Genomic DNA, 19,581 nt, shown 5'->3' with positions numbered 1-19,581 from the left:
ATTTGTTTAACACTGTTTTGGTTATAACATGATTCCATATGTGTTATTTCATAGTTTTGAACTCTTCACTATTATTCTACAACGTATTAAATAATAAAATTAAAGAAAAATCCTCGAATGAGTAGGTGTGTCCAAGCTTTTGACTGGTACTTTATGTACATGTGATATTTCAGTTTTACATTTTTTATACATTTGCAAAAATGTTTTTAAAAAACAGTTTTTGCTTTGTCATTATGGGTATTGTGTGTAGATTGATGAGGGAAAACAATTATAAAATACATTTTAGAATAAGGCTGTAACGTAACAAAATGTGGAAAAAGTCAAGGGGTCTGAATACTTTCTGAATGTACTGTATGTTATCTGTTACAACTGCAATTACAAAATCCCTGAGCAGAATGTGTGAGTGTGTGTGTGTGTGTGTGTGTGTGTGTGTGTGTGTGTGTGTGTGTGTGTGTGTGTGTGTGTGTGTCTAATGTGTATTCATGTGATATTTGAGTGAATTGAACATTACTACAAAATCTATGGGCTAAAAAAACCTAGCTAAAAAACGTTAGCTGACGGGATAGTTGATCTAGATATTTATGAAAAGTTATAAATAGCTCTCTAAGGTATGCAATGACTGACATGACAAGAGGAAAACTGATGATGCCCAATTTCTAAATTCCACCTTGTGCACTCTACTATTACAACTTTCAAGAGTAAGTTGAAAGCCGGACTGCTGACCCCTCGGGCTCACCCCATAGTTTGGGAACCACTGTGTAAATGACAAAAAAAATGATGTTGTGTGTTTGTAGATCCTGTTCATGTGTATGCAGTGTGATCGGTCACAGTGTAGCAGGCCTGTTCGTGTGTGTGGAGACATATGGCCATTAACAGTTATTATTTCGCAGAGCAGAGAAAGGCACAGATGGCCTCCCAGTTTCACAATGCCTGGAACTTCCTCCTTCCCTCCATCCCTCATAAACGTGACCCAAAAACATGGTTCTCCGCTGAGCCATAAAAACAACAGTGTAAATTATTCACTTTGATTGCTGTTCATCCCAAATTAAGAGTTTGCCATTAACTGTGGACACATCATCAGAGAAGCAGCTGCAAGCTTTAACTCAGGCAAAAGCCATCTGACAATAGTGCTGAGGGTTTTTAGACAAGCTCAAAGTAGCCGGAAATACCTCCACAGTGTTGTTGTCTGAGTACGTCTAGATAAACATTGAATCAATGTTCTGATCATAACATTTTTATTTCCAATTGAACTGATAATAACAGGTTACCACAGACCAAACCCTCTCTGTTTCTTTACACACAGGATCTTTTGTCCCCTCTTTCTTCCTCTTTGTCTTTTGCCTGGAATATCAACTTTAGGAAAAAGTAAAATTAATCAGAATATATGGCTTTTAATATAAAAGCCTATCATCCCTGATCTGTTTTATTAAGTTTGCGGAGTGGAGGTGTGCAGCAGGGGATCAGAGGGTGAGAGCGTGATAACCTGTACACGCTGCCGGGCTACTGTAGTCTTTTACAATAAAATGCCTTTCTAGGAATTTGTTAAAAAAAGATGCAGACTTTTCATCATGGCCGTGGAGTCGACTTTTCTTTAGATTATCTTCATTGTTTATAATCTCTTTAAACCTGTTAAGGATAGGGGGTGCTGTTGTCACTATTTATGGAAATCGTGTAATTTTTGAAACGGCTTCCTACAAAATTCTTGATCGTACAATAATAATATATTATTATTATTATTGGATAGGAAACAGTCTATAGTTTCTATAGGCGTTGAAATTTTGTCTCTAAGTGGAACATAACTCATTCTACAGCAATTTCCCTGACATGGAGTCAGATTTCACACATTTTGGCCCCTGTTCTGGAGTCAGTTTTAAGGCCACTGTTATTCCTATGAGTATACGGACACTGCTTACGTCTTCCCCTGGATGCCTTTACGTGATGACGCTTTGAATGGTATCGATTGCCCAATCACAGCCACTATAAATGAAAAAACCCTGTAGGTAGGAACTCTTTTCTTGGTGCGTCATGCGCGCGGAGGACACCGACCTACTGTTTTTCCAAGCATTAGTGTAGCCAGTTATATTTCTCCGGTCATATTTTTACTCGTTATAGGAGTTAAAAACATCATAAGGTAGTTAATTTAAAGCGTTTTATAGCAATTTATATCCGTTTAGTGCGATTTTGGGACATTTATTTCTGAGCCATTGTGAATCTCTGGGCACCGTTCCAGTTCATGCCGAACGCAATGTGCATTTCTGCATGGCAAGAGGACAGCTTTCGACCAAAAGACGATTAGACCCAAGAAAGGATTCTTTGACCAAGATTCTGATGGAAGAACAGCTCAAAGTAGGAACAATTTATTATGATAAATTGTGTTTCTGTCGAAAAATGTTAGTGGCTTAGGACGCCATTTTTTTTGACTTAGCTTCGCTTGGCGCAAACTGTATTGAAAAGTAAGGATAATTTAAAAAATGTAATTCCGCGATTGTATTAAGAATTAAATTGTCTATCAATCGCTGTCCACCCTATATTTTTTAGTCACGTTTATGAGTATTTATGTATACGATTAGATCACTGTCTAATATGGCGCACAAACATTTTCTGACCAGCTGGGCTACTTTTCTCATTGTCTAACCATGATTTTGGTGGCTAAATATGCACATTTTCAAACAAACTGTATATGTATGTTGTAATGTGATGTTACAGGAGTGTCATCTGAAGAATTCTGAGAAGGTTAGTGAAAAAATTAATATATTTTGGCGATGATTACGTTATCGCTCTCTTTGGCTAGAATCAATGCTGGGGTAATGTTTGCACATGTGCTATGCTAATATAACGATTTATTGTGTTTTCGCTGTAAGACACTTAGAAAATCTGAAATATTGTCTGTATTCACAGGATCGGTGTCTTTCGATTAGTGTATGCTGTGTATTTTTACGAAATGTTTCATGATTAGTAGTTAGGTAAACACGTTGCTCATTGTAATTATTCTAGTCCATTTGTGACGGTGGGTGCAATTGTAAACTATGACATCTACCTGAAATATGCACATTTTTCTAACAAAACCTATCCTATACCATAAATATGTTATCAGACTGTCATCTGAGGAGGTTTTTTCTTGGTTGGTGGCTATCAATATCTTAGTTTAGCCGAATTGGTGATAGCTACTGGTGTTGGTGGACAAAGAAAAAATGGTGGATTATGCTAATGTGTTTAGCTAATAGATTTACATCTTTACATATTGTGTCTTCCCTGTAAAACATTTTAAAAATCGGACATGTTGGCTGGATTCACAAGATCTGTGTCTTTCATTAGCTGTATTGGACTTTAATGTGTGAAAGTTAAATATTTAAAAAAAAAAAATTTTTTTTTAATTTCGCGGCTCTGCCTTTTCAGTGGGGGTGGGGGGGGTGTGCCGCTAGCGGCACCCCGGGGCTAGACAGGTTAACTACAGGGACCTCTCTATCTGGGGCTGCTGCAATATCGCTCTATAGCCAGGCCACTAATCCCATCATGCCTTGGGAGGACTTGGTGTGCTCTTCTACATCCTGTCTCTCCCCTCATGCCTCTCCTTCAACACTCCTGTCTCTCCCCTCATGCCTCTCCTTCAACACTCCTGTACCTCCCCTCATGCCTCTCCTTCAACACTCCTGTCTCTCCCCTCATGCCTCTCCTTCAACACTCCTGTCTCTCCCCTCATGCCTCTCCTTCAACACTCCTGTACCTCCCCTCATGCCTCTCCTTCAACACTCCTGTCTCTCCCCTCATGCCTCTCCTTCAACACTCCTGTCTCTCCCCTCATGCCTCTCCTTCAACACTCCTGTACCTCCCCTCATGCCTCTCCTTCAACACTCCTGTACCTCCCCTCATGCCTCTCCTTCAACACTCCTGTCTCTCCCCTCATGCCTCTCCTTCAACACTCCTGTACCTCTCCTTCAACACTCCTGTACCTCTCCTCTCCTTCAACACTCCTGTACCTCTCCTCTCCTTCAACACTCCTGTACCTCTCCTCTCCTTCAACACTCCTGTACCTCTCCTCTCCTTCAACACTCCTGTACCTCTCCTCTCCTTCAACACTCCTGTACCTCTCCTCTCCTTCAACACTCCTGTACCTCTCCTCTCCTTCAACACTCCTGTACCTCTCCTCTCCTTCAACACTCCTGTACCTCTCCTCTCCTTCAACACTCCTGTACCTCTGCTCTCCTTCAACACTCCTGTACCTCTCCTCTCCTTCAACACTCCTGTACCTCTCCTCTCCTTCAACACTCCTGTACCTCTGCTCTCCTTCAACACTCCTGTACCTCTGCTCTCCTTCAACACTCCTGTACCTCTGCTCTCCTTCAACACTCCTGTACCTCTCCTCTCCTTCAACACTCCTGTACCTCTCCTCTCCTTCAACACTCCTGTACCTCTCCTCTCCTTCAACACTCCTGTACCTTTCCTCTCCTTCAACACTCCTGTACCTCTGCTCTCCTTCAACACTCCTGTACCTCTCCTCTCCTTCAACACTCCTGTACCTCTGCTCTCCTTCAACACTCCTGTACCTCTGCTCTCCTTCAACACTCCTGTACCTCTCCTCTCCTTCAACACTCCTGTATCTCTCCTCTCCTCTCCTCTCCTCTCCTCTCCTCTCCTCTCCTCTCCTCTCCTCTCCTCTCCTCTCCCTCTTGTCTTCCTTTCCTCTACCTCTCCTCCATACTCTTAGAAAAAAGGGGTTGAAAAGGGTTCTGCAGCTGTCCCCATAGGATAACCCGTATTTGTTCCATGTAGAACCCTTTCCACAGAGAACACAAAAGGGTTCATACCTAGAACCTAAAGGGTTCTACCTGGAACAAAAAGGGATTCTTCAAAGGGTTCTCCTATGGGGACAGCTGAATAACCCTTTTTTGGTTCTAGATACTTTTTCTCTTATCTACCTCTCCTCTTCTCCTCTCCCTCCCTCTCCTCTCCCCAACATCTCCTCTACCTCTTCTCTGCCTCTCCGCTTCCTCTCCTCTACCTCTCCTCTACCTCTTCCTCTCCTCTACCTCTCCTCTACCTCTCCTCCCCTTCACAACCTTTCCTCTACATCTCCTCTACCTCTCAACTTCTCTCCTCTCCTCTATCTCTCCTCTCCTCTACTCTCCTCTAACTCTCGACTACAACTCATCTACCTTTCCTCTACCTCTCCTCCTCCTCTTCCTCTACCTCTCCTCCTCTTCCTCTCCTCCTCCTCTCCTCTGGTATTAAAACAGAGAGGGGAAAAAACTGATTTAGAGTAGATCCAAATCATTTCAAGAACCTGCATGATCCCAGCCCTTCTTCTTTCAGGGTTCATAGGTCACAGGCCAGAGGTCATGGTTCTGAGGAGAATTCTCAGGGATCGGAGGAGGATACCATGTATTGTATGTCTATTTATAGGGCTGACACCTGTACTGTGAATGAAGAGTTAAGGCCTATCAATGCATAGAGTTAAACCCTGGGATCTTCAAAGAGAAAAATATTAGTGGAAACATATAAGGTAGAGTGTTCAGGTCTTTTAAACAGTATACTGGAATTCCCAGGCAAGATTAATTTAATGCCAAGTAAATACAAACCAGGATGTCTATATTTCATTTGGAAGGAGTACAGAAAAAGAAAGTGGGATATTTTCTCATTATGCATCCTAAATAAGGGATGGTATAAAAGAATGGGGAGTTAATCTGATCAGCAGCACTCTAATTCACTGGGTATCGATCAGGCTGAGTCCTAATGGGACTTCAGACCTATGTGCTTGTATGTGTGTGTATGTGTGTGCCTGATTTCCAATGAGACCTATTTTGAATTACCCATTATCTTACTGGAGGAGGAAACATCAATGATGGGCTTATGTGTGTCTGTGTGTGTGCTTGAGTTCATGTGTGTGTGTTTATATGCATGTGGTGGCTTTGGGAGAGGGAAGGCATGACACAAGATCAAATTCAAGGCAGCTGTTGGCTCATTAATAGGAAATTGCTGAGCACCACATAGTTTACTGTATTCTCTTTCCTGCCTGTCTTGCTCCCCGATCCTCGGTCAGTATTCTGTCCTTGTACTGATGATTATTAAATAAACAGAAAGGTATTCAGACCAATTGAATAACATTTGCTACAGCGGGGATTGGAAAGTGAATCCCCAATCGAGCAGCCTCCTCAACTAACATTATTAGAGTTTAAGCTCTGAAGCTTCGGCTATTGAAGCTCTCTGACAGTAATATCATCTCATTGTACTCTAATGCTTATCTTCTCCTCCTGCATTGGCCTCCACTGCCTCCCTCCTCAACCCCAGGACAAAGAGAAGTCAAAGCCATTCAAAGCTATTTGCGCAATTGTATTTTTTCTGAAGGAATAGTTGTACTAATTTCCCATTGAGATAGATCAATAAAAATGGATGCAGTCCATTTGAGTCTGAAGCACAACTACCAGAACAACTACTATGCCTGCAATATATTGTAAAGTATTTAAGGTGAAATTAAAGGTAATCACCATTGAAGTTTTTATGATTTTATGTACAAGCTAGTGATTTTATTAGGCTACACCCTGTACAGGAATGACTTGTTCTGTTCTGTTCAATAAAATAAAGTAGTACCTGTTTGTTTCTGATATAAATACATTCCATATGGCTTTCTTCATCTGACAAAACTTTCATTTGTCTTGTTTACTGTGTCGGTATTAAAACACAGCAGGAAATATATATTTTTTGAAAAGGCTTTCCTTTCTTAAATGAAAAGAGGAGGGTGGAAGCTGGGTTTTTAATAATATACTTGACATCAGAGCAACATAATACAAGTCCAAATTAAACGCCCCCAGCCTCTTGCTTACTTTTATTAGGAAGCCTGAGATTGCATTGTTCTTTCCCTGACATCATATTGCAGCCCTGGTTTATTTTTGCATGGGATGTGGTTGTTCACCACAGTCCATGCAAATCAAAAGCCTTGATTTATGCACCTTTCCCGTGGCGAATGGAACATTAAATTTAATTTTGCTGCTGTGCAGCGGCGGTTCCACGTCTCAGGCGTTGACACAGTGAACCGGGTCTGCTGTGGCGTTGGAATTCATTACTTTTTTCACAATATGCGAAAGCAACATTTGAATGAAACATTTGTCTCTTGTCAGAACAGTGTAGCATCTACTCTCACTATAAAGATATATTAAAAATAGGAGGAGGAAAAAGACCCTCATACTTGACTGTAACAAAGCAGTAAGGTGCGTTAAAATGAGGCCTGTTGGATGTGAGTAGTGGAGCAATCTGTTTCTGCCCCAGATCTCCCATTACTGCTTTGTAATGTCGGGAAAAAATGTCACCAAGCAAAGTAATGAAATGTGTTTCCCCCTGCCTACTTTAACTATATGCTTCAATTTTGCACCCAAGAACCCTCCAAGGAACCCTGCAACGCAAAGTTATTCAGAGACCAGGGAATGAGATTCTAACTTTTTGGTAGTAGTGGTCTGGACATTCATTTTTGATAGTCACCTAACAATGAATTTATCTGATTGTGAAATGATTTGATTGCAACCAACTATCTGTAAATGTTTTAGTTTAATAATTTATAACAATACTTTTACTGTGCTGTGTCAAGTTGAGGAGATAAGAATATGATGAACAACTTAATTTGTTAGCATTGTGTTTAATTCAGTTGAGACAGCGATCAGTCTGTGGCTACTGTGTACTATGTGTGTAGGACCTGTCACTGCTACAGACAGATACCCAGGGGGAGCATGATATTATACGAGGGGCTCAGCATACATACCTGCATGGCCATAGTCCCCCCCCGCCACAATGACCCGAAACATGGAGCAGCATCCCATCACTGACCCATGGCGAGCTGAGCTGCTGGACAGACAGATTACAGCTTCATAGCCGTGGATGTGGAAGCAGTGAGGTTGGATGATTACATGGCCAGTGTGGTGTGGCCGACTGTGAACTTGTGAGAAAGTAAATCTCCCATGCATGCACGCCCATGGTTGTTGACTTCAAGGACGCGCTGAACATTCTGATGGACTTCTCTACCTCTTCCTGACTGGAGTTCCGCCTCAGCAGCCACTCTGATGGCAGAACAAAGACAAGAACAAAACAGGGAACATAGTGAGATTCACAAGGCTCAGTTTACCCAAGCTGGTAAGATAGTTTTCATTTAATATAGAACAAAAGGAAAGTGAAAAAAGGTATGTTTAAACAGTGATTCTTATAACTATTTCCCAAGAATTACTGTATAATATGCTAAAATTGCTACGTGGAAACATTTCACATTTTTTTGGGGGGGGGGGATAAAAAATGTAAATATACCCTCGGTTAAATGTAAAATAAATGTAAACTAAATGAAAGTCCAAATCTGTAAGGGTGCATGCTGGTGGCAGGGAAGTCAGGCGCAAGAGATCGAACTTGGAATAAACGGAGCAGTTTAATAAGTGATCAAAAAATCAGAAAACCAAAATATACAAAATAATACAACTGGGTACAAAACCCGTCGCACACCAGAACATATCTTGCACAATGCTTACAAACAAACAATCACCGACAAGGACAATGCGGGGGAACAGAGGGTTAAATACACAACATGTAATGAATCGGATTGGAACCAGGCGTGATACAAGACAAGACAAAACCAAAGGAAAATGAAAAGAGGATCAGCGATGGCTAGAAGGTCGGTGACTTCAACCGCCGAATGCCGCCCGAACAAGGAGAGGGACCTACTTCGGTGGAAGTCGTGACAAAATCAGTAGTTTTACATACTTGTTCTAAATTTGTATTGAGAAGTAATGTACAGTAATTGTTCATTTTACCCCTTGTAGGAACAACGAGTAACTGTCCAACATATCTGTTGTTAGAACAATGTGTTCACCGGTGAGGATTAGTATTTTTCCCTGTTCTTCAGCCACTGCAGTAAGGAGATGATTCCAAGTCGCCTGGGCCCTTTTCCAGCCAAAGTGAGAAGCTGACACCGGCCTCGGGGACGACCCGGAGGGCGAGGCGCAGGGCGATCCGGACGAAGACGGTTGAACTCCTGCAGCAAAGATGGGTCCAACACGCCCTCGATCGGAACCCAGCACCTCTCCTCCGGACCATACCCCTCCCACTCCATGAGAAATTGAAGGCCCTTCGCCCGGCGCCTCGAATCCAGTATGGAGCGAACGGAGTATGGAGGAACCTCCCGCACCTCAGACTCATGGAACGAGGGGTTAATACGGTAATCGGGTGGAAGATGTAGCCTATAACAATCCTCGTTCACTCTCCTCAGGACTTTAAATGGCCCCACAAACCGCAGACCCAGCTTCCGGCAGGGCAGGCGGAGGGGCAGGTTTCGGGTCGAGAGCCAGACCCGGTCCCCCGGTGCGAACACCAGGGTCTCACTGCGGTGGCGATCTGCATTAACCTTCTGGCGTGTCACGGCCTGCCGAAGGTGGACACGGACGGCTTCCCATGTCTCCTCCGCGCGCCTGAACCAGTCGTCCACCGCAGGAACCTCGGCCTGACCCTGATGCCAAGACGCCAGAACTGGCTGGTACCCCAGTACGCACTGGAAGGGAGAGATGTTAGTGGAGGAGTGGCGGAGCGAGTTCTGTGTCATCTTGGCCCAGGGCACGAAATCCCCCCACTCCCCCGGCCGGTCCTGGCAATAGGACCATAGAAACCTGCCCACATCCTGGTACACTCTATCCACCTGCCCATGACTCTCGGGGTGAAACCCTGAAGTAAGGCTGATCGAGACCCCCAGACGTTCCATGAACGCCTTCCAGATCCTAGATGTGAACTGGGGACCTCGATCAGACACTATATCCTCAGGCACCCCGTAGTGCCAGAAGACGTGTGTAAATAAGGCCTCTGCAGTCTGTAGGGCCGTAGGGAGACCGGGCAGAGGGAGGAGATGACAGGTCTTAGAGAAATGATCCACAACAACCAGGATCACGGTGTTACCCTGTGAGAGTGGAAGATCAGTAAGAAAATCCACCGACAGGTGCGACCAAGGCTACTGTAGAACGGGTACCCGAGCACTGAGAGAGCACCGCTCCTATCCCAGCCTCGGACGCGTCCACCTCCACTATGAACGCCAAAGAGGGATCCGGATGGGCCAACACGGGAGCCGAGGTAAACAGAGCCCTCAGGTGACTAAAAGCCCTGTCCGCCTCAGCTGACCACTGCAAGCGTACCGGGCCCCCCTTCATCCTGGATAAACCTCCGGTAGTAGTTGGCAAACCCTAAGAACCACTGCACCTTCTTTACCGTGGTGGGAGTCGGCCAATTACGCACGGCTGCAATGTGGTCACTCTCCATCTCCACCCCTGAGGTGGAAATGCGATACCCTAGGAAGGAGACGGACTGTTGGAAGAACAGGCATTTCTCAGCCTTGACGTACACGTCATGCTCCAACAGGCGACCAAGCACTCTGCGCACCAGGGCCATATGCTCGGCGCGTGTAGCGGAGTATATCAAAATGTCATCAATATACACCACTACACCCTGCCCGTGCAGGTCCCTGAAAATCTCGTCTACAAAGGCTTGGAAGACTGATGGCGCATTCATCAACACATACGGCATGACGAGGTACTCGTAGTGCCCAGAGGTGGTACTGAAAGCAGTCTTCCTCTCGTCTCCCTCTCGGATACGCACCAGGTTGTAAGCGCTCCTGAGATCTAGTTTGGTGAAGAAGCGCGCCCCGTGCATTGACTCTATCGCTGTGGCTATGAGCGGTAGCGGGTAACTATACCTCACAGTGATCTGATTCAGACCCCGATAGTCAAAACACGGGCTCAGACCTCCCTCCTTCTTCTTCACAAAAAAAACTTGATGAGGCGGGTGAAGTGGAGGACCGAATGTACCCCTGACACAGGGATTCAGAGACATATGTTTCCATAGCCTCCGTCTCCGCCTGTGAGAGGGGATACACGTGACTCCTGGAAAGTGCAGCATCTACCAGGAGATCTATCGCACAATCGCCCCGTCGATGAGGTGGTAATTGAGTCGCTTTCTTTTTAGAGAAGGCGAGAGCCAAATCGGCATATTCAGGGTGAATGCACACGGTGGAGACCTGGTTTGGACTCTCCACCATAGTAGCACCAACGGAAACCCCATAACACCTACCTGAGCACTGTTGTGACCACCCCGTGAGAGCCCTCTGTGGCCAAGAAACAGTGGGGTTATGACAAGCTAACCAGGGTAGGTCCCAGCACCACAGGAAACGCAGGAGAGTCAATAAGGAAGATACTAATTATCTCTGTATGACCTCCCTGCGTCACCATGCCCAAAGGAGCGGTGACCTCCCTAATCAACCCTGACCCTAATGGTCGACTATCTAAGGCGTGAACGGGGAAAGGTACATCCACGGGAACGATGGGGATCCCTAAACTATGGGCTAAAGCTCTATCAATAAAATTCCCAGCCGCGCCTGAATCGACGAGCGCCCTATGCTGGGAATGCGTGGAAAACTCAGGGAAAGTGACAAACACAGACATATGTGCAACAGAGGGCTCTGGGTGAGAATGGTGCCCGGCTCACCTGGGGTGACGCCAGAGCGCCCTGCCTGCTGCCTCGATCCCCAGAGGAACCAACCCGGCACCGACCGGCAGTGTGACCTCTGCGGCCACAGATGATGCGCACCGCCACTCCCAGCTCCATGGGTATCGGACAGGGGGTGCGGGAGGATGGAACCACCAGACCCCGATCAGAACGTCCGCGGGTAGCCAGCAGGTTGTCCAGCTGGATGGACAAGTCCACCAGCTGGTCGAACGTGAGGGTGGTGTCTCTGCAGGCCAACACCCGATGGACGTCCTCGCGCAGACTGCAGCAGTAATGGTCGATCAGGGCCCTGTCGCTCCATCCCGCTTCTGGCAGCCAGGGTCGTAAACTCCAGGGTGAACTCCTGGACGCTCCTCGTCTCCTGCCTCAGATGGAAGAGGCGCTCACTGCTCTACCCTCGAGCGGGAGGTCAAAGACTGCCCGGAAACAGCGGGTGAACTCCTCAAACTGGTCCAACGCCGCATCTCTCTCTCTCCACACGGCGTTGGCCCACTCCAGGGCTTTCCCGGTGAGGCACGAGACGAGGGCGGACACCCTCTCACGGCCCGATGGAGCCGGGTGGACGTGGCCAGGTATAGCTCCAGTTGAAGCAGGAACCCCTGGCAGTTCGCAGCCTCTCCGTCGTACTCCTGGGACAGGGAGAGACGAATCCCACTGGAACCAGGTGGAAAAGGGGCGCTCAGAGAAGATCCCGGTTGTGCTGGTGGAGGCGCTGGAAGAACTCCCTGTCTCTCCCAGCGGTCCATCTCCCAGCGGTCCATGGTGCCAAGATAATGAAGCATTGCTGCGTGCTCCCGGACGTGCTCGTTCATCCCTTATAACCGGGGTACCTGCTCCTGCTGACTCCATGGTGGGGTCGGTGATTCTGTAAGGATGCGTGCTGGTGGCAGGGAAGTCAGGCGCAGGAGATCGAACTTGGTATAAACGGAGCAGTTTAATAAGTGATCAAAAAATCAGAAAACCAAAATATACAAAATAATACAACTGAGTACAAAACCCGTCGCACACCAGAACATATCTTGCACAATGCTTACAAACAAACAATCACCGACAATGACAATGAGGGGGAACAGAGGGTTAAATACACAACATGTAATGAATGGGATTGGAACCAGGTGTGATACAAGACAAGACAAAACCAAAGGAAAATGAAAAGAGGATCAGCGATGGCTAGAAGGCCGGTGACTTTGACCGCCGAACGCCGCCTGAACAAGGAGAGGGACCTACTTCGGCGGAAGTCGTGACAAAATCAGTAGTTTTACATACTGAGAAGTAATGTACAGTAATTGTTCATTTTACCCCTTGTTAGAACAACGAGTAACTGTCCAACATATCTGTTGTTAGAACAATGTGTTCGCCGGTGAGGATTAGTATTTTTCCCTGTTCTTCAGCCACTGCAGTATGGAGATGATTCCAAGTCCCCTGGGCCCTTTTCCAGCCAAAGTGAGAAGCTGATCCCCAGATGCAAATTACTTTCCAAGGTCCTTGTGATTGCTCATTAACTTTCAGCAGGCATAAGTCCTAACTTTATTATTGACTGCACAGAATACACAATCCACCGACCTCTGCCACCTGCAACTAAATCTCTCTCTACCGATCCATCGTACTGATTTCTCCTACGGGCCAGAAAACTAGAGCCAGCAGTTTAGTCACCCTAAGTGTTTACATGCCTCCCCCACCCTGCCTGCTGCTCACACATGAATACAAACCCTATACCTCCCCATTACAGAGCAGCAAGAGGAACTGCCCCTCCCTACCTTCAGGCTATCCTCAAACCCTACACCCCAACCTGAGCACTCTGTTCTGCCACTTCTGGTCCTTTGGCCCTCCCACCCCTATCTTAGATAATCCCCCTCCTCACCTCGAGAAAAGTGTAATTACGAAGCCTGTGATTTGTGGTTGTCCCACCAGCTATCTTAAGATGAATGCACTAACTGTAAGTTGCTCTGGATAAGAGCGCCTGCTAAATGACTAAAATGTACATTTAAAATTACAACATACCAGTACACTACCTATCTTAGTCATCAGTCTCCCATCAGTCAATTTTTGCAGAAAGACTTGCTTCTTAGATTTAATTTCGTTATAAAATCTATAAAGGACAGGGACACCAAGAGAGCTTATAGTTTGGTACGAAAACACACATCAATCAACATTTATAGCTAGTTTATGACTTGTCATGATCTCTTCAGTCATAGCACTTTGGTTTATAACAGTTACACACAATGACGATCCCAGGAAGAGGTCTATTTCCTTTTCTGACATCATGAACAATGTGGATTGAAGATGTTCTGCCTTGGGCTTCTAAAATGTATCTAAATGTGGATGAGACTACCTTGAAATCAGAACAGCAGGTGCATTTGTTGAAAACACATTCCTAAGAGTTTTCAATATCTTGCAAGTTATTCAGCGCTGCATAATATGGATACAGTGATTAGATTGGATACGATTTATTCATGTTATTTTATACATGCACTTTATACACGCACTTTATATATAAACAATGTACATCACCTGGGACATTGAACCAATTCTCAACAAAGGGGTCAAATTCAGTATCCCAGACCGATCTCAAAGAGTGGCATTCAGAGACCCATCAGGAAGTAGGTTTATTTATTCTGTACTAGCCGTCTATCCCATTCAGCTGTCTATACCTGTTTAATCAAATATTTACCGAAAGCTGGAGGAATTCTCAGCCTGCCATTATACATCTCCTGGCCTGGCTGAGGCGAGCTCGGGATCTCGCCAAGCCCAGCGCTTATGCAGATGAGGCACGGTGAATCAACATATTAAAAGGGGTTGACATTTGTCCTGATATATTGAATCGTTAGCGCGACAGAATCACTTAAGCCGGATCCACTAACATCAAGTTTCCTCTCGTTATTGACCCCCACAAGACAAGCCTGACAAGTGGAGCTGCAGCAAAGTTCATTAATAATGTGAAATAAATCAATTGGCCTGGAAATAGTGGAAAAGGTGCAAACTGTAGTGAGGGTGTCTCAATTGCAGCATGGTGCTCTTGACCCATATTCCTCTTATATTCTGCACAGTTTTCACGTTTCGGAATGTCTGCATTCACCACCACATGCATCTCAGTGATCCTCAGGATATGTGCCTATGTGAAGTCTACATTCAAAACAATATAATTGGACATTAAATTATATTATACAGTTTAATAATGTGACATGATATAATTTTCAACAAGGTGTATTCGAAACCTGTCCTTTGGTTCTATAGCATAACCCTCTGTATTACCTATCCACAGTCCAAACACACCCCTTCAGAGAGAAGAAGATGGACAGACCTAGAGTTGCAAAGGGAGGGTATATTACTGGAAACTTTCTACGTTTCCCAGTAAACTACGAGAATGTTGATAACATTCAAGGATTTTATGTAATTTATCACAAGACATCACAAGTGGATCGTTTGGGTACTTCAGATTATCACAGGTGTTTGTAATTATCTCTGGCCCTCTGTGTGGCCAAAGATAATTACAGACAAATAAGATTACTTTAAAAATAAAAATAGAATCACACAGCTGTAAAAAATTAACCAGAATATATACCCTAAACTTAGTGAATAACATTGGTGTTTGACATGATTTTCTTTACAAACGTGTATTTATTTTACTATGTCTTTGTTGCCAATGTTTTGGTGCCAAATTGGTGGAAATAGAATGAAGTTGCAAGAATTGCGTATAATTGAAAATAATGCCATTGTTGATTAGATGCTTTTCATTAATTAGGCTATTTTCTTTTGAACCATATGGTCTATCCACTAGAAACTCATGGACAATATGAACACAGAATAAACTTTAATATATATATTTTTAAAGTTATTCAACTATTCATTAAAAAAAATTCCATAGACTGCCAAATATTACAGTAACTTTGGTAAATTACCAGTAGCTTTGCAACACTAGACAGAACAGACCAGAGAAGAAGAAAGCTCCGCTGTTCTATCACATAAATAATTCAAGATTAATGGGCAGGTTTTCAAAGTGGGTTAGACTAACTACAGTGGCAGACCAGTACAGTAACATTTTCATGAAATGGAAAGTGCTTCAGAACTTAATATTTGGTGTATTTCTGTGGGTTGGGGTCATTTCTCAGAACATGTGGTTTCTCCAGAGACAGAACATAAACAGAGACTCACAATATGAAGACAAATAAACCATGTTCTCCTGGAAACCAACCAAAGAGCAGTTTAGAATTCCATATATTCAGCAATCATTGCCCTGCCTCCATAGCCCAGTTATTATTGTCTCAGGAAAGATTTAACAATATATTGCCTTTTTTATCTTCTGTATAGCACTACTTGAACGAACCGCAAAACAAAGCTACCGAATTAATATTGCGACGTTCAAACCTACTTTTATGAAAACAAAATAATTTTGTTACGATTGGGACAGATTTGGTAAGGCTTACTTTCAAAGAACTCATCATAGCTTAGGCATTCTTCTTTGGTAACGTTTTTATACGATTAATACAATTACTATATAAATTGAGTCTCCAATCTCTAATTGAAATAGTTATCAAAATTAAGTGTATTTTGTTTTGTTAAATTTCTTCTCTTTAAGATTTCATTTTAATTATTGATTACTTTGTTAGCATTTAGTTTGTCACTGCAAAAGTGACACACACATTTCTGCAGCCTGTCAGTCTCCATCTCTCATTTCTTCATCATTCCTCACTCTATTGATTACTGTTCTTCATCAACTGCCTACACGGCAACCAGACCTCTCACACCCTGGCAACGATCGGCTTGGCAATGGCAGGCAAAAGTGCAGTGTCAGCCAATCAGGACATCCTTCAGTGGCCGCTGTCACACTGGGAGAGTGTCCTTCTAACATAGGAGGAAAAAAACGGATCAATTAATTTGCCATTCTCACCTGAAAATGGGATCAAACTTCCGCCAAGGCAGATGAGGAGGCATATCATTAATCAGGGTGGAATGAGAAATAACTAATTGATTGTTGCATGCAGAATATAAAAATATTTCAAGTGATGTTGCATAAGTAATGTACTGTATATACCTACTGTATGTGTACAAGGCATCCACAACAAATGACTGAAAATACAAATATTTTAGATGTATATTAAAGGGGGGCTGAACTGACTGATTTAGCCTCAGTTTCAGTACTCCTCATTGGGAAATGCATCTGAGAACGAGATTTGGGTCTTTGAGGTGTGCTTTGGTGTGGGGGTCTCTTGTGTGTGTGTGTTCGCACTTGGGAGGCATTGCAAACATTCACACTACCAAAACAGTACACAGTTAAAATCACTCACCCTTCGAGATTTTGAGAACTTGAAAGAGTCTAACAGGGTCTTGTGTCTGGAAGTAGCCTAGACTAGCTAGCAAGCTAGCTTGCCAAATTATTTTGCCAATTAGTTTCAGTCCACCGGTGTGCGATCGTGGAAAAGCTGGCTTGACTTTGAATAGCCTGTGGGGCCAGTTAGGGACTGTCAAGAAATTACACAATGTACAGTTGAAGTCGGAAGTTTACATACACTTAGGTTGGAGTCATTAAAACTCATTTTTCAACCACTCCACAAATTTCTTGTTAACAAACTATAGTTTTGGCAAGTCGGTTAGGACATCTACTTTGTGCATGTAACAAGTAATTTTTCCAACAATTGTTTACAGACAGATTATTTCACTTATAATTCACTGTATCACAATTCCAGTGGGTCAGATGTTTACATACACTAAGTTGACTGTGCCTTTAAACAGCTTGGAAAATTCCAGAAAATTATGTCATGGTTTTAGAAGCTTCTGATAGGCTAAATGACGTAATTTGAGTCAATTGGCGGTGTACCTGTGGATGTATTTCAAGGCCTACCTTCAAACCCAGTGCCTCTTTGCTTGACATTATGGGAAACTCAAAAGAAATCAGCCAAGACCTCAGAAAAATAAATTGTAGACCTCCACAAGTCTGGTTCATCCTTGGGAGCAATTTCCAAATGCCTGAAGGTACCACGTTCATCTGTACAACCAATAGTACGCAAGTATAAACACCATGGGACCACGCAACCGTCATACCGCTCAGGAAGGAGACGTGTTCTGTCTCTTAGAGATGAATGTACTTTGGTGCGAAAAGTGCAAATCAATCCCAGAACAACAGCAAAGGACCTTGTGAAGATGCTGGAGGAAACAGGTACAAAAGTATATATATCCACAGTAAAATGAGTCCTATATCAACATAACCTGAAAGGCCGCTCAGCAAGGAAGAAGCCACTGCTCCAAAACCGCCATAAAAAAGCCAGACTACGGTTTGCAACTGCACATGGGGACAAAGATTGTACTTTTCGGAGAAATGTCCTCTGGTCTGATGAAACAAAAATAGAACTGTTTGGCCATAATGACCATTGTTATGTTTGGAGGAAAAATGGGGAGGCTTGCAAGCTGAAGAACACCATCCCAACCGTGAAGCACGGGGGTGGCAGCATCATGTTGTGGGAGTGCTTTGCTGCAGGGGGGACTGGTACACTTCACAAAATAGACGGAATCATGAGGGATGAAAATGATGTGGATATATTGAAGCAACCTCTCAATACATCAGTCAGGAAGTGACTCAGTTACACCAGCTCTGTCAGGAGGAATGGGCCAAAATCCACCCAACTTATTGCGGGAAGCTTGTGGAAGGCTACCCGAAACGTTTGACCCAAGTTAAACAATTTAAAGGCAATGCTACCAAATACTAATTGACTGTATGTAAACTTCTGACCGACTGGGAATGTGATGAAAGAAATAAAAGCTGAAATAAATCATTCTCTCTACTATTATTCTGACATTTCACATTCTTAAAATAAAGAAGACGGGGAATTTTTACTCGGATTAAATGTAAGGAATTGTGAAAAACTGAGTTTAAATGTGTTTGGCTAAGGTGTATGTAAACTTCCGACTTCAACAGTAAATGGGACAATATTGTCATGTTGCACATCTTTTAGTTCTCTCATTAAATAATTTCAATAGTTGTATATGAATTTCTACAGTTTGTAGTTAGTTGGTTTGAGGATTTTAAGTCATTGAAAATTGGAGATTTAGAAATATTATCGCATGTATATTGTGTAATTTACTGATGGTCCCTTACTAAACCCCATAAGGTTATCCAAAGTCAAATCAAATTTACCTTGGTCAGCGTGCGTTTCACACCCACGTGTTGGGCATTATGATAGGACTGTGTGCAGCTGCGCTCCAAATTGATGATTACTTGGGTGCTGCCAGCTGTGGGCAGGTGGGCATGTGGCAGGATTTAAATAAATCCAACCCAAGGAAAGCTGTTAAGTGTCCATAATACCATAACATACCCTTTTTTCCTAATTATCTCTCAAATATCATGACGAGACTGACTTTATGACCCAAATATTCATATTTACACGCTGTAGTCAATCTTGACACTAGAATAAATGTTTGACTCAAATTGATGCTGCTTATGTCGTTTTCAACCAGAAAAGTTGGTTTTTCAATTCAGTCACAGTTTTCAAACATATTTCTCCAGTATTCCACGGGGTGGATCATGGCAAGTTTTTTGTTCTAATGAGGATACAATGCTGAGGATTTTCATTTTATTTGCTTCATTGAGTGTATTGACATAGTACAGGGGTCTCCAACCCTGTTCCTGGAGAGCTACCGTCCTGTAGATTTTCACTCCAACCCTAATATAGCACACCTGATTCTAATAATTAGCTGGTTGATAAGCTGAACCAGGTTAGTTACAACTGGGATTGAACAGGGTCTCAAAGAACAGGGTTGGAGATGCCTGCCATTGTGTTTCTGAGTCAGCTGAGTAAAACCATACTGTTGCTATATGGGTGATTCTACAGAAGTGGTGCCAATTGCAGTCCCACTCCAAAAATGATATATGCAAAAAAACAATAGTTTAGTAGTCTCCATACTTAGGACATTTATTTACATCAATCCAGGGCATCTTGTTAAATTCATTTGGCTGTCCCAAACCCTGACTCCTATACTTAAAAAATAAAGCAATTAATGATTTTTGTAATTTTTTAACACTATTATTTCAATAGATCATCTTTAGTTATTCTATTATTACGTTGAAAGATACTGATC

The sequence above is a fragment of the Salvelinus fontinalis genome, chromosome 2, assembly GCF_029448725.1.
Source record: "Salvelinus fontinalis isolate EN_2023a chromosome 2, ASM2944872v1, whole genome shotgun sequence".
NCBI classification, from domain to species: domain Eukaryota; kingdom Metazoa; phylum Chordata; class Actinopteri; order Salmoniformes; family Salmonidae; genus Salvelinus; species Salvelinus fontinalis.
This window is presented reverse-complemented; position numbering follows the sequence as displayed.